This window comes from Helianthus annuus, chromosome 5, assembly GCF_002127325.2.
Source record: "Helianthus annuus cultivar XRQ/B chromosome 5, HanXRQr2.0-SUNRISE, whole genome shotgun sequence".
Classification (NCBI taxonomy): Eukaryota; Viridiplantae; Streptophyta; class Magnoliopsida; order Asterales; family Asteraceae; genus Helianthus; species Helianthus annuus.
The window spans coordinates 43923989-43941629 of record NC_035437.2 but is presented as its reverse complement, the minus strand read 5'-3'; positions in this window follow the sequence as shown (position 1 = coordinate 43941629).

The window sequence follows — 17641 nt, the reverse complement described above, 5'->3', positions numbered from 1 at the left end:
AACTCTACCAAGACTCGTGTAATCTTAATTATATTTCGGCCAACAAGCCCCTCATGCTTACATGGCTCCAAAGCAAACTGATTAACATCTTCTTCGGCCACCCGCACCACCGTACACAACCGCCATCACACAAGCCTCGCATTCATCAATTTTCGTTACCGTCATCTTCTTGACCTTAGCCACCATCAACTACACCATTGGCATCGACATGCGGTGGTTCAGCAACGCCAATGTCATCGCCCGCAACCACCACCAATCACTCACCTCCACACAACCACTGCTTCACCTTCACCACACATCACTACACACATCTCCACATCATCGTCATCCACCAACCTACACACCATCACGCACCATCGCTACCTGACCCGATCATCACAAAACACAACCCCTGTAGCCACATGTTACCACCACGTCAGTCCTCATGGCTTCGCAAACCGACCGAAACCATACCCTAGAACCCGATGTAAACCGAAACACAAATCACGAATAGACGGAACAAGCGTTTACCTCGTATTCGATTCGGATAATCGAACGAACCTGAAACCACCCTGGTCGCCTCCTATCTCCCCCGTCGTTTTCCTCCCTTTCTCGCTTCTGTTTCAGCCGCATAACCACCCCTCGGTAGCTAGGGTTTATGTCTTTGTATTTAATACCATATTTACAACAGGGCCCTTATACTTTTTATTCTATTTTATTTTGTTACCAAAGATTTATTAAAACCGCTTTACTTAATTGCAACCAAGCCCCTTAGATTTTATAAAACCAACTTATTGCATTCACAGCCGTTTGCCATCTCGTAGTTAAACCTCATCGAGTTTCTTTGTTCAAAACGCTCTAATGCCAAAAACCGGGATGTTACAAATATTCAATGGCAGATCAACTACAAAAAGGAATGATATTTTGATTTATTTTATATGTTATATTCATACATATAAGGTCCAACGAAACTTTAAATTATAACATCCCATTAAATGGAAAAAGTACGTAGATGCCCTAAACGGGACTTTTAAACAAGAAAATTGTCCACATAGGAACTAAAGATGATTATGTCCTTATAAGGACTAATAAAGAAATGAAATATAACAAAAAAGTTTCTTCTTCACTTTATTTCTGGAAATTTTCTCCTTGGTTCTCTGTGTGAGGTACGAATACTGAAGGTTTTGGTGTGTAGTAGAAATCTTCTATTTGAGGAATCCTTACAATAGTGGAATCCAAGGCTTCTATGGTTACTGAATAATATGGATCACGAACAGGATCAGAACTGGTATAATCCAGGTTTGGGATTTCAAGACTCGGAGGTAAGAAATATGGGTCCTTCGGGTCCATAGGTATCATCTTCGGAGTGGAAACCTTAGGGACTCTTGGTATGGACTTCTCCGACGTTGGCTTCTCAATTGAAGTTTCAAAAGTCTTAGGTACAGAATCTGAAACATGGTTAAATGGGTTTAAAAGGTACTTTCAAAAGTCTTAGGTGCACTCCTCCGAGCAGTGGTACGAAGCTTAACATTCTTTGGCTTCGAGTTTGGAGAGCTTCCACCAATGGCAGCTTTACTCGGCGACATACTCCTGGAATACACAAATATCGAAAACAATATATATATATATATATATATATATATAAGGGGGATAAGATCATTCCTAGTTCATGTCTAGACTCGGAAGGTAAGGAATGTGCAAACTGTGTCATTGAGATTAAACACAAAAGGCTAGTGTTTAATTCACTCAATGTTGGCTCTGATACCAACCTGGCACACCCCGATATTTCCACATATTACCGGTGGGCCCGATGGGGAGTATCGTGACGTAGTTGATATCATCATAGTCAAATAATCACAGTTCAATGCACAGCGGAAGTCTAAAGTAAATATATTACAAGCCGATTCAAAAGTAACATCAATATTAAAAATGAATTGTAAAATGGATCCACAGACGGATCTTAAAACAGAAAGATAAACACTGTTCAACAGACTTTAGACGTCTAGAACTTGCAAGATTCCCTATTAACACCCTGAGCTCCCAGCCAATTACGTACAATACCTGTCACTTAATCTTTTTGGAAAATACGTCAGTTTACACAGGTAAATACAATTAACTGACTCTTTTGAAAACATTTATGAAAATTGATTTAAATGCACAAGGCACAAATATCCTTTTATAACTTGGAACAATTATATAAAAATAATCTTGTATACAGATTTACATGTTCGTTATTCATTCACGACCCGATGTAGAAACCGAGTCAAGATTAACAGACACACCACAAGTATAGGCCCACAAGAGAGTGAGTTACCATTTTTCTTACGCAACTGTCAGGTGTATGCCTACACCCGTGCTTAAGACGTGGCCATTTCTTAATAATGATGCCAAGGATATCCGGGACATGGTCATTAACCCCCAAAGACTTTATTTCAAACAAGACAAATTAAAACGGGTTACCTCAATAATTTAATCACAATCCGATAAAACATTCAATACCCGATCAAGCGGTATTACTATAATACCGTATCCCAAGCCCGTATAGGGAAAATAAGTTAAAAGTATTTACCTGAGCTCAAAATGCAATTTATACTCAGCCGTATATTCTAATCAGCAAGCACAAGTACCTCTACTGGGGCTCTCAATCTGGAACGAAGGTTTTATTAACCTATTAGATTCCTAATGGGTCTTATTTAAGTTTAAACTTAGACCGGTTAGTTTTAATGAAAGGTTTACGGTTCAAAACGCAAGATTAAGCGAAGACCGGATTAGAATGTGATTTAGACCCGACAAGTATGAAGACTTGTATAATATGGGTAAACTAAACACATTCTGGATTTTAAAGTGAAAATGATAAGGTTTGACCTGTTTTAGTTAATTTATGCAAACTAGTTACATAAACCGTACCGAACGTGAAAAATGCATAACGGGTAACCAATGAGTCATGAACATGTTCCACAAGTTAATATGCCTTAAATATATTGTAATATCAGTAAAATATCTTCCATTATGCCCAAAACGAATTTGAAATCAATTTAAGCCCCGTAGGGGTATTTTGGTCATTTTAAATATTATAAAAGAGGTTGACTGAAAATCTGAGGTTCTGGTCTAAAATGATCAGTAAAATATTTATTTTAGTAGGTTATATCAGTAAAATATCATATATGTGTGAAATTTATCATTCATGGCCAAACTATGCACCATAGGGGCATTTTGGTCATTTTACATAAGCCTTAAAGATCAAATTTGAAAATCTGAATTCAAAACTTTTACTTACTGTTAAAGTATAAAAATTTATTCATAACATCAGTAGGTAACAAGCTTTAGGTGCCAAATATGGTTTTAAACCATACTATGCGCCTAAATCGCATAAAAGTCGGTATTTGATGATATTCGGGTTGATTAAGGAAATCTGAGATTTTGATCAGCCTTTATTGTTTAAAATAATTTATTTAATATATAAAATCAGTAGAAAAAGGTTTGGTATGTAAAGGATGTGTAAAGCTCATTTTATTAATGAAAAGGGCATTATCGTCAATTACCGAGTCTATGCGAGAACCCTATGTTATGATCAGTTTAAAAATAAATAAAAATCTCCAAAAATCCCAAAATATTATATTACATCAGTGGGAAAAATTTTTAGTGTCAAAATTTGAGCTTAAATAGGTCTTATGCCGAAAATGCCGCTTAATTAATAAAAAAAGTTTTAATTTACGATATTGAGCATAACTCCCATTTTAGACCACGAACTGATGTGAAATTTTAAGGACATGTTTATAAATCAGTAACAAAGGTTTTTGTCCTCTCACATTTTCAAAAATCTCGTTTTAATATCAAAAGGGCATAATAGTCAACTTTAAGCATATAACGGAAACATGCAATGAACTAGGATTACTATGGAACCAAGTTGTATAACCTTAGAGGGTTATACTAACCTATAACATGGTCCTAAAGGACTCCTAAGGCATATCTAAACTAAGCTAAATAGGGTTAGAACTGAAAGTCAAAGCAAAAGTCAACTTTTGCGACTTTCGGTTCCGAACCGAGCCTAAACTCAGAATTGTCGGGTTGAACATGCCTAGACATGTTCAATTGATATTTACCAAGTTATTAAAGTGACAAAACTGATTTTATTGCCTTTACATCATTAGTTATGAATTTTATTTAAAAACCGACTTGTCTCCCGACAATTAACTAAGCAAACGTGGTAATTAGGAGGTGCCCTTATGAGGGATTAACACCTACCTAATTACGATCACGTAGCCAAGTTCGCTGCGAACCATGGCTTGACCATACAAGGTCTAACTAAAAGTCAAAGCGTTTATCGTAAACGCTTGACTTTTCGGCTTTAAGAGCCAAACAAAATAACCAAGCATGAAAGGAATACTTACAAGTGGTCCTTAGGACAGAAGATAACTCAAAAGGAGGTTCCAAATGATCAGGACCCTCAGATTTGAGTAGGAGAGCAAGAACTTAAGAAATGTGTGAAATGAAATGAAGGATTTCACCTCTATTTATAGTGTTTGGAGGGTCTTTAGATGATCAACAAGTGTTATGAGAAGTTACAAGATGATTACAGGTGTAATACCAGGTATTAAAACCATCTAAGAGCCCCTAGAATCAAATATGTGAGACAAGGAAGCAAAACCAAAGCTGGTTTTCAAGATTCTGATGCTGGCAATGGTATACGGACCGTAAGGGTCCTGTGTACGGTCCGTAAGGACATATACAGCTCACACAAAGTTTCATTTGTTGTCACTTTTGGTCCCTGCACTTGATAAATGCCATTTCTGACACATTTAAGGCCCGTTAGACCATTTTTAAGGCTCTACAATGATGCCTAAACACAGGGAACATGAAACATGCTCAAAAATATGTCGGATGTCGGTTCGTTTGGTCGTATGGTCACTTTGTTCGGCTAATTACGACGAAACACGGACGGACGCGAAAAACGAACCATATTACGCGACGAATGAAATTTTATCAAGCCAATCACTAAAATAAAATATTTTAATGATTACATAAATTTTTGGATGTCCGGATATATTCAGAACGTAAGATATGCGCGAAAATGCAAACTTATGCACTTTTTGACGCTTTTAGTCCCTGTTGATCAAATAAGTTTATTTTTGCGCACCAAATACCTCAAAGCCTATTTCTAAGCTATATAAAGGATATTTAGGGCATGTTTAACTTATGATCATATTCCGAAAGATCTTAAGTACCAATTCGGTACGACCTTTGACGTTCCTGGTACTGGTTCGCTACAGGTTTTTACCTTCATATACCAGTACCGTAATTGGTATTTTCGGTACTAGTACCGATTCGGTATTGGTTGGCACTGAGCTCATCCCTACCCTTGAAACTAAAAAAAAATCATTAACAGTTGAAGAAAATCAACAAAAAAGTTGCACGATACCTTCGTTCGTACGGTACCCGTGATCAGAGATGAACAAATGGTACAGGGTAGCAGTACTAAATTTCCCGAACTAAAAGATTTACAAAATAAATTTGATACCGACTTTTGGCGTTTTCTGTATCAGGTTGGTGTTGGTTTTTACATTCATGTACCGATAACCGTACCAGTATTTTCGATACCAGTACCGGTTGACACAAGCTTATCCAACTTAAAAAGTAAAGAAGATAATACACGTATTAAAAACGATATATATTATTATAATATTTAAAACACTATTCATTAGCTTCTATTTTTAATATATATAATATAATATATATAATATAATATATATATATACTGATAACTATACTGGTATACCAGTACCGGTTAACACAAGCTTATCCAACTTAAAAAGTAAAAAAAGATAATACAAGTATTAAAGAAACGATATATATTATTATAATATTTAAAACACTATTCATTAGCTTCTATTTTTAATATATAACTAGTTTTTGCCCCGCCCGCGTTGCGGGGCTATAAGCCGCATATTTCTCTCTCATAACATGTATGTCTGTGTATAGAGGGCAAAATCGTAATTATATTTTGAACCAAAGACGAAATCATCATTTTATTTAAACTGAGAGCAAAATCATAATTTTGAGCTAGCGGGGAAAACATAATTTTATTTTGAACTGTGGGCAAAAACGTAATTTTGAGCTGAGGGCAGAATCGTAATTTTGAGCTAGAGGAAAAAACAAGATTTTATTTTTAGCTGGGGGCAAAAACGTAATTTTAAACGGAGGGCGAAACTGTAATTTTAAACTAGGAACAAAATAAAAAATGAGTTTTTTTGAACAGAAAGGCAAAAGCGTAATTTGAGCTAGGGCGAAATTATAATTTTTTTGAGCTGAGGGCAAAACGTAATTTTAAACGAAAGACGAAAGCGTAACTTTAAACTGGGAATAAAATTAAATTAAAAATAAGTTGGTCCTATAGGGAAGTGACAGACAGCTAATAAATTTGAGCTAGGGGAAAGCATAATTTTATTTTGAACCGTGGGCAAAAACGTAATTTTGAGCTGAGGGCAGAATCGTAATTTTAAGCCAGAGGAAAAAACAACATTTTATTTTGAACTAGGGGCAAAAACGTAATTTTAAACGGAGGGCGAAACCGTAATTTTAAACTGGGAACAAAATTAAAAATGAGTTTTTGAACCGATGGCAAAAGCGTAATTTTGAGCTAGGGGCAAAATTATAATTTTATTTTGAGCTGGGGGCAAGAACGTAATTTTAAGCTGGGAATAAAATTAAATTAAAAATGGGTTGGTCCAATAGGGAAGTGCCAGGCAAGCTGCCTGGCACTATTCCCTCAAGTATATTTACTAGTTTAGTAACATGTACGCCTTTATTTCGGTTACTTATACATGCTACTTGTAACACGATCTCAAAAAAAGATGCATTGAGTCAACCAGTTAAACCAAAACACTATCATAGTTATGCTTAAGAAATAACTAAAACAATGGCAAGCATGTAATTTAGAGCTGGGGGCAAAACAATAATTTGTCAGTACCAATTAGCGAGTGCTAGGCTGTTGGCACGAATAAAAACTATATTGAGTGAGCCAAGTAAAATAAAACACTACCATAGTTTTGCCAAAAAAAAAAAATAAACGATGCCAAGATTGCAATTTTGAACCGGGGTGAAATCGTAATTTTGAAATGGAGGCAAAATCATATTTTGAACAGAGTGCAGACCATAATTTTATTTTGAACTGGGGACAAAAATCGTAATTTTTAGATGAGGGCAAAATCATAATTTTTAGCCGGAGGCAAAACCAAAATTTTATTTTGAACTGGGGACGAAATCGTAATTTCAATCTGGGGATAAAATCGTAATTTCGCAGGACTATAGCGGGGGCAAAAGCATAAATTTATTTTGAAATGGGGGCAAAAGCGTAATTTTAACTGTGGGAAAAAAAAATTATTTTTAACGGGGGAAAAATCGTAATTTTAAACTTGGGATAAAGTTGTAATTTAGCAGAAGTTACAGACAACTATTATAAACTTATTAATAAAAGAAAATAGCACCGGCACTTTTAGCCAATCACAAAACAAAACTATTAAAAAAATGCAGCAGCTAAGCTAGCCGCCCAAACCCACCAATAACAATTTGGAACTATTGCCGGCCATGTTAATTGTATGCGTAGGTATTATATATATATATATATATATATATATATATATATATATATATATATATATATATATATATATATATATATATATATATATATATATAGGGGGACCGCTAAAATGAAAACCACCTCTAGTTGTAAGAACTGCGCGAACCACTTTCTAGCCATTAGATCAAGATGATGGATGGATGAGATTAAAAGTAATTAAAAATAATATAAAGTATTTTTTGTGTTATTATGTCTTGAATATTTTAATTGAAAAGGGTATTTAAGTAAAATTACTTTTTTTGTCTTTTTATATATATATTATATTTAATTGCCTTTTTGTCCTATTCATTAATTACTTTTTATTACTTTATTTTTTAAGCATAATTTCTTTATTAAAAACATTTTTAAATTCAGATTTTTTAAAAAGATTTTTATACTTTTACAATTTAAGTTTTACGTTAAACTTTTTACGTTTTACGTTTTTTTGACGTGCCGGTTTTTACGCGCCGTTTTTCACGAGCCATTTTTCAAGCGTCGTTTTTTACGCGCCGTTTTTTTTAGTGCCGTTTTTTACGCGCCGTTTTTTAACGCCTTTTTTTAACGCGCCGTTTTTTAACACCGTTTTTTTTGCCCGGCTTTTTCACGCGCCGTTTTTACGCCCGGCTTTTTTCACGCGTCGTTTTTTCAACGCGCCGTTTTTATGTTAGCGTTATTTACGTTTTACGCGCCGGTTTTTTACGTTAGCGTTTTTACGTTTTACGCGCCTCTTTTTTACGTTAACGTTTTTTTACGTTTTACGCGCCGGTTTTTTACGTTAACATTTTTTACGTTTTTACGTTTTAAGCGACGGTTTTTTACGTTTTACTAAAAAAATTTTACGATTTACGTTTTACCTAAAACTTTTAACGTTTTACGAAGAACTTTTTACGTTTTACGTTAAAAAGTTTACGGTTTAACTTTTTTTTTTTACAAAAACGTTTTAAGTTTTACGTAAAACTTTTTACGTTTTACTAAAAAAAATTACGATTTACGTTTTACCTAAAACTTTTTACGTTTTACGAAAATTTTTTTACGTTTTACGTAAAAAATTTTAAGTTTTACGTTTTACATTTTACGTAAAACGTTTTACGTTTTATCTAAACGTTTTTTACACAAAACGAACGCACCCAGCAAATCGCTACTTGGTAGGTGTCTCAGATAGATTGCTATCATCATCGACGCCTCAAAAAAAAAAAAAACCCAACAAACAAAAATCAAAAGAACTAGTGGATTTCTTGAAAAAAGATGTTTTGGCTCAGATTTTCCGATAATCAGAGGCAGCAAAGTGGGGTTGCAGGTTCAAAAACCTACCCTCCACCGTCCTTGCCGCGCCATCGTCAATAAAAATTCAAACGGATCAAAACCCACATAGTTCACTTTTTGAAAATAGACCAAAAAGGCACCATATTCAAAACATTCAAAAGGCACCCGATTCAAGCAGATTTAAACATTCAAAAATCACCAGATTCAATAAAAATCACCAGATTCAACGAAGAACAAACCCACATAGTTCATCAGACAAAAATCACCAGAAAATCAAGAACACAAGAACATAGTTCACTGATCAAACAAAAATCACCAGAAAATCAAAAATCATTGATCAAAAATCACCAAGAACAAACCCACATAGTTCATCAGACAAAAATCAAGGAACCCCATCAAACAAAATCAAGAAACCCCGTCAAAAATCAAGAAACCCATCAAACAAAATCAAGAATCTCAACTGAAACTCACAAGTCCGATGAAAACCGGCAGACCGAGACTCCGACCGCCGGCGTCGCCCCTACCACCACCGTCTTCCTCTTCCGGCGTCGCCCCAACCACCACGGTTCACCTCTTCTGCTCTGATTTTAGCCGTCGTGTGCCACCACCAGAGCTTAAATGGTTGTTTTTTTTCTATCGGAACAAAGAGAGACGAGGGGGTGAGGGGCGTGCTTTGTCGGTTATCTTCGTCGCCGGCGGCTGGTGCTCCCTCGCGTCATCACCGTCCAGCGCCGCCACCCATAGTGGTGGTCGGCTGGTCATCATCCAGCAGGGAGGAGAGGTTCAAGAGAGAGAGATTGATGAGAGATGGGTCTTGAATTTCAACAGAGAGAGATTAGGCTTGAATTTCGATGGTTGTTGTGGAGGAGGAGATGAGGGGTTGATTTCTAGGGTTTCTTCTTCAGATCTGCAGAGAAAAAATGTGAGGAGGGAAGAAGACAATCTATTTTTGAAGAAATTAGGAGAGAGACTTGAAATGAAATATAAAAGGATGAGAGAGACAGGCATTAAATGAAGAGAGATATGGGGGATTTGACATTTGGGGTAAAAGACCAAAATACCCTTTTAGTTGTTATAATCTGATTGGTTGAGAGTGGTTCTCGCGGTTTTTACAACTGGAGGTGGTTTCTATTTAGCGGCTCCCTATATATATATATATATATATATATATATATATATATGTATATATATATGTATATATATATAGGGTCAGGATTTAGAGAAAACGATGAAAAGTGTGAGAACGGTTATGGATCGTCCGATCAAAACAATCTATGGACTAGATTGGCGCGGTATCGTTTTCGTAAATAACACGAATTCTATTGAGTCGACGCGCTTCATTAAGGGTAAAAAGGTCTTTACACTTCTATACCGAAAACAACAACTTATGAATAAAACGCCATTATTGACCAAAACGCATCCCTATATAAACAAAACATTCTCATACATAAGAACACAACTCCCCCAACCTAAAAACGCCATATTTCTACTATATAACATTCATTTTACAACGCCAAAAAATCTAAAACATCAAACACACCTACTCAAAAACGCCATATTTTACTATATACCAATCATCTTAGAAAACGCCAAATCTCTCAAATATCAAAAATTTCCAAAAAATGGACTTTTCTTTCAGATACACCATTTCCTCATAAAAACGCCAAAAATGCCAAAAATCGTTTATTATATATTCAATATTGTTCTATACGAAGTTTCGGAAAATGCATTCTTTCCTGAGGTGTTGCGACTCAAATAACATTTTGCTGAATGAGATGGACAAAACTTCAAGAAAAAGATACTGGGGTCAGACTTATGTCATTTTTTGTGTTTTGTTATTGATGAATATTATAATGGCAAGAATTAGACGAATGGCACTGATGAGTGGTTTGAAGATACATATTCAGACAAAAAACTCATGTCATATTGCCTTTCCAAACGGCCAAAAAAACACAAGCATGACAAAGCCAAACCGCCAGTGAACATGTTTCAAAGAAGAAAGAGACTGACGACAGTGAAGATTTGAAAGATGAATTGTTTCTATTTTTATTTTTTTAATTTTCTTTTTCTGTTGTTTGTTATGTATTTTTCAACTTAGAATAAAAAATAACATTATATTAATAACATGCCAAAAGTCTTAATTATTGTGAAACGCCATAATGAAGTAAAACGCCAAAAACTCCCAACCTATAATAAAAGTAATTTAGAGAAGAATTATTAAAAGCTAAAAATGGAAACAAACGCCAAAAACTACTTAAAGCCATTAAAAAACGCCAAACTTGGAAGATGGAATGTCTAAGACCATAAAAACTCATAAAAACCTGAACAAAACCAGTAAAAAATACACACAGTAACTGAAAAGACTGCTACTTTATTAATATCATTTAGTATAAATAAAAATCCCGCCTAAACTACGTGCCAAAAACATCCTATAAGAGAGACGTATCTGCACAATCAACTGATCACACCACCAAAAAATAAACGCCATCTTTCCAACACTTTAAACGCCAAAAAGATACTTAAAAAAGCCACAGATGCGGAATGTCATTTCTTCTTTATTGAGTATTGTTCTGCATGAAGTCTCACTGAATGGATTCTAATCTAAGGTGGGTATATCTATAAGCTTTTGCTAAATGAGATGGACAAAATTTCATGAAAAAACGAAGAAAAAAAGACTTTTACCCCTTAATGAAGACGGGCATTATGTAGGAAAAAAGGATCTACATAAGGTATTCAAAAACAGGTTCAAAACGCCAAAAATGTTAAAGCAGAAGAGGCTGATGACAGTGAAGATTTGGAAGAGAAATTAGATTATAATTTTTTTTTTCAGTTTCTATTGTTTGTTATCTAATTCTCTGATTTTATTATCTAATTCTCGACTAAAAAAATTTAATATAAAACGCCAAAAACAGCAAACGACTGATAGTGTGAAAACTGAGAGAACGGATGCTTGCAAAGCACAGTGTTGCTATAAAATGCCAAACAAGGTATTAGTGAAAAATCAACACTAATTTACCGATGAAATTGAACGAAACAGTAATTGCTAAACAGTAAAATGAAGAGACGGTAACATTATTACCAACATTAATTAAATTAAATGCCAATACATGGATAACTGAATTTATTTATCTTTTCAAAACGCCATAATTGTCTGTGAAATTATAGACCTGTATCCTACTTTGATATAATAAACATCAAGAAAATTACTGATGTTTTTTACATCATAGACAGGCATCCTCATTTAAAAAAAACAATAAAAACGCCAAAACATAATTAAAACGCCAAAAATATTAACTGTGATCCTGATCTACAAACAATAAAACGCGGCGTATTTATTAAACGCCAAAAAAAAATGGAAACGGGATGTGACACGCGTTTAAAAAAAGAAATATGAAAGGACAAAAAAGCCCATCCGCCCTTTTCTAGGCCGCGTGACATGTGTTAGGCTAGGAAGCGTTCTCACCGTTCTCACACTTTTGAGCGTTTTCTCCTGATCCCGTGGGAGTTGGCTACAAAGTCCATTTTTCCTACAAAGTGTAAAAAGTCATAAAACACCATAATATTAACCATAAAACACACTCAAAATCAATAAATAACAAAGTGAAGATTACTAAAACGTCATATTTGTGGTTTTTGTGTTGTGTTTTGGATGATAAGGCATTGATTATCGAATGACTAACATTAGTGTGTTTATGTTGATTATCATGTTGTGTTTTATATTCATAGTTCCATTATGGTGTATTTGAAGTTCTTATGGACTATTAGGGTTTGGATATTGTGTTTTAGTGATCTTCACTCTGTTATTTGTGGGTTTTGAGTGTGTTTTATGGCTGAAGTTGTGGTGTTTTATGACTTTGTACACTTTGTAGTAAAAATGGACTTTGTAGCCGAACCTCACCCAATAATATATATACCGATAACCGTACCGGTATTTTTGGTACCAGTACCGGTTGACGCAAGCTTATCCAACTTAAAAAGTAAAAAAGATAATACAAGTATTAAAAAAAAGATATATATTATTATAATATTTAAAACACTATTCATTAGCTTCTATTTTTAATATATATATATATATATATACATTAAAACACTATTCATTAGCTTCTATTTTTAATATATATATATATATATATATATATATATATAAATGGGATCAGGAGAAAACGGCAAAAAGTGTGAGAACGGTGAGAACGCATCCTGGCCGAACACGTGGCGTGGGGCTTGATCAGGGACCGAGGTTTTTTTTTTGTCTTTTTAGTATTCTTCTCCTTTCACGGTTTTCGCGTTTGAGAAGCTTCTTTATTTTTTGCGTGCAAGATAATTTTGGCGTTTTGTAGATTTATTAATTATTTGGCGTTTATTGTTCTTTTCTCAGATTTCTTCTCTTTGAGATAGTTCTTTTTGTGTCACATAGTTAATATTTTTGGCGTTATGGCTTTTTCCATTTTTTTTGGCGTTTTGTATCTTTTTGTTACTAATTCATTACCATAGATTAATATTTCAAAAAATCACAATAAGTAGAAAATCAAAATAATCTAATAGTCTTCCGTAGGTGGGATTACATCGGAGATGTACCCATCGCTCTGTTCTTCACTTTCTTCAGATTCTTTATCATCAAATTTCATTTTTGCGTATAACGCCATTAGCTCGTCTCTTCTTTGCTGCAACCTATTCAAGAATATTACTGCATCATTGGATTTTGGATCGTTTGAAGGTGTTAATCACAGAGTTGTTCAATGATAGATAGCAACCCTGTCTTCAACATTTCTTCCATTGGTCTTGAATATTGCACCCTGTTTTCATAAGTTACTTCAAGTGTTCCTTCTTCCTCATGCAATACCCAACTCCTAAGTTTTGGTATTTGTGTATCTTCAATATCATCATCATCATCATCATCTTCATTATCTTCTGCTGAAAACTTTCTCTCCAGTCTTCTTATTACAGTTCTTGTTCTTTCACAATCGTTGTCTCTTGGAACCCCAAGGGCCAGGATATCCTTTTGAATATTTTCATTCATTCCCATCATGGCTTTTATTGTTCTTACCTTAACCCTTCTCCTGTCAGCGAACTTTATGATGAATCTTTTTTCTTTCCTTACAAGCCTCCATGCAATAACCTTAGCCATTTTTTAAATTTTTTGGCGTTTTAGAGAATATGTGGCATTTTAGTTTTTTTGGCGTGTTTGAACTTGGGTTCTGATGATCTTCTTTTATATTGACATTTTTTCCCGCGTATGTCAGGTAATTATGGCGTTTTGAAAAAGATAAATAAATTAAATATAATAAATGTTAGTAATTATGTTTTCCGTCATTTCATTTTACTGTTTTTTGCAGTTTACCGTGTTTTGTTTTAAGACTCAATTGTTTTAATGGTGTAACACGTCAAATCTTTTGACGGCTGTAATTATGGCGTTTTGTTTTCCAGTGGCGGTGATGAGCTGTTGTTGTTGAGTATCGATCTCAAATGATGAATCCATGATGAAGGACATTGGCCGTAGGATCGCCGGCAATGCCGCCCTATGTAGTACGAGTTGCCGAAACCCAAACCGGCCCTTCTCAAAACCATGACGCCGGCCTCTCTCTCCTCTTTGTCTCGCATGGCCTTCTCTTTCCCTCTCTGACGGTGTAGAGGTTATGGGGATACAGGCGGACACGTGGTAACTCGGAACACAACGTGGCTTCACCGTCCAAACCAGCGAATAAGAAGAGCCCAGGCCCAAATATACTGTTCATTCGCTTGGGCTATTAATAGATATTAATAATAATAATAATTAATTATGGCACTATATTAAGCATTAAAGTCATTTTCTATATTTTCAGATAAGAAACGATGGTTTGGTAAGTGGTGTGATTAACACGATTAAAACATGTTGGGATGAAATGAGTCTTTTTTAAAAATGGGTCTTTTTCAAAATTGGCGAGGCTGTCGTATAAATTAAGTTTTTCAAAATCATATTAAATTATTACACGCTTAGAATAACGATATTGAGGGTTGAATGTGACCCTATAAATACAGAGGTGTACTTTAGTTTCTTTAATTTTTTTTCTATTATAGAGATTCTAATGTGATAGTAATTTTGTTGTTTCCATTATTATTTTCTCTATATAATATAGAATAGAGGCTCCAATGTAAATGCTCTAATTATAGATGTGTACTTTACATTCTTGCTTTTGTATGTTTTTATGGCTCTTTACAACAAGAAAAAGTTTAAGAAACCGAATAAAAAATTTATGGTGGAGAAAATGGAAAGAGGATACTTTAGATGTCAATATTTAGGTAAGATAATTGATTAACAACTGAACCGACGAACTTGTAACCCAAATCTGCAACAAACAACGAATAAAGGGAACAATTGCCAAACGTTAACCTACTTCGACAAAAAACACACAAAGAATGAGAATATCATATTAGCCATGAAATAAAATCAATGATTCGGTGCATACCTTGGAAACCCTAACAACACAGGCAGCCACCACCAGAACCATTGCTAAACTTTAACCTACTTCCACAAAAAAAAAAAAAAAAAAAAAAAAAAAAAAAAAAAAAAAACACAAAACATATTTCACACAAACCGAATTCCATCAATCCATTCAAAACTATACAACATCACATGAGCAACAATATCCACTATCCCACACAAACAAAATCATTGACAGAAATTACCAAATATACAGAAAAAACATGCTAATCACATTATAAGGAGAGCTACTATTTGTAACCAAAGTCTACAAACCCGAAACATTGCTTGATAAGGAGAGCTATATGACTGATCCATAATCTTAAATTATAAAAATAACTCATTATGTAAGTGATAATTTCAAAAAGACCTTTTATCAAATTATTTATTACTTCATCATTTTCCTGTTAGTTCACTTCAAGCAAACTTGCAAGTACTGACCTTGAAAATCATAAACATTTTAATACTATTTCTATCCAATTCCCATCACTCACAATCGAATATATTTCATCTACACATGTGTGTTCATTAACTCATTTTCATTCATGCATAAACACAAATAACCTGATGTGCATTCTAAAAGATAAAAAAAAATAAAATGTTTTAATACCTGAATGATTGTACCATTTTTACACGATAGAGTTGAGTCTATGATGTAGATAACATAAATAAGATCCAATTCCATTGTTAATGTGGTGTGAAGTCTATTAATAACTACAAAACACAAGATGATACAGTAAAAAATTACTATTAAAGAAACATACTCATAGTCATAGTCGATATAATAAGCTTTATAAAATCCATCATCAATGTCTCCAAGGCACATGCACAAATGATTGTAATCTATACAATTCACCTGTATACCCATCATCCATGAACCAACAAATGTATCTTCATGATCATACGCCTTCAGAGATGCACTGCAGGAAAAAACATAATGACTAAATTAAAGGGAACTTACACTTCAGAAACTACTTATCTTGATTTGATGCATCCAACATAATGACTCTCTTGACCTCGAAAGCGTTCGAGAAACTCGGGGTGAAAGCAGAGAAAAGTAAAATCACCGCATAAAATCAAAAATACGAACATAAAGCACAATGGCATACATTTCAGAAAGGAATATGGCCTTACCAAGATCAAGTTGAAAATCTTTGTTGACTTTGACATAAAACTCGTCATCCCAATTTTGAACAGTTGAACTCATAACTTCTCTTTCTTAGATGATTCTTCATCAGCCTTCTGCCTCCTCATAATCATCCTAAGAATAATATAACTATTTGACTCAATAACTGAACCCAGTTTGACATACAGAGATGTCATTTAGGTTTAAAACAGATGCTATATATCTTTCCAAATTCTGAGAAACTTGAAAAATGATGTGATTGTCGAAAATTATGGAAACTAACACAAAATTTGGAAGCAATTAAAACCTTAATATAAGTTATCTCGATAAATTTGGAAATATGTTACAATTTAGACAACTTTGATAAGTATCCATAATTGATATAAATTTCAAAAATTCAAATTGTCAAATAATCAGTCAAAGCAATATACTTAAATAGTTAAATATCATTCAAACTTAAATTCAAAACCAATGAGCTTAATATATTCATAATATAATCAATATCTAAATGATTGTGAAAAAAAAATCAATCACAATCATGGACCTGAGAAGAAGCTCGAGACCACTGATTCAATTCATACCTTAGTTGTCGGATGATGAAGAATGTTGTCTTAAAAAAACTCATCTTCAAATCTGCTGCTGATTCAATTCATACCTTAGTTGTCGGATGAAGAATGTTGTCTAAAAAAAACTCATCTTCAAATTTGCTAAAACCTATCCTTGTCCAAACAACATCGACGCTCTTCTTCTCAATTTGGGGACCTTAAACAAAACAATTCTGACACAATTAATAAACCCTTAATTCGGAAAAGAAAAACTTACTTGGGCTCTTTTCTTTATCATCGTCAGGGTGCTGTTCAATACATTGCAAGAAACCCTTAATTTAGAAAAAAAAATTATATGAAGAAACCTATCAGTACATTGCTAGAAACCCTTAATAAACCCTTACCATCTCGTCGGGTAAAATACGAAGAATATTAAAATAGAATATGCAAAATTGAAGAACGCAAATCAAATAAAAAACCTTTAAAGGATTAAAAAGATTGAAAATGTAAGATTTTGAAGAGATATCATGTCTTTTCATTTCCTTTAAAGATAATCTTGCAACTTCTAAACCCCAAATTTGAATTTGAATTTAAATCTGATAATTTCTAATATAATTTTAGTTAATTCATCAAATATGAATGATCGAAAAGAA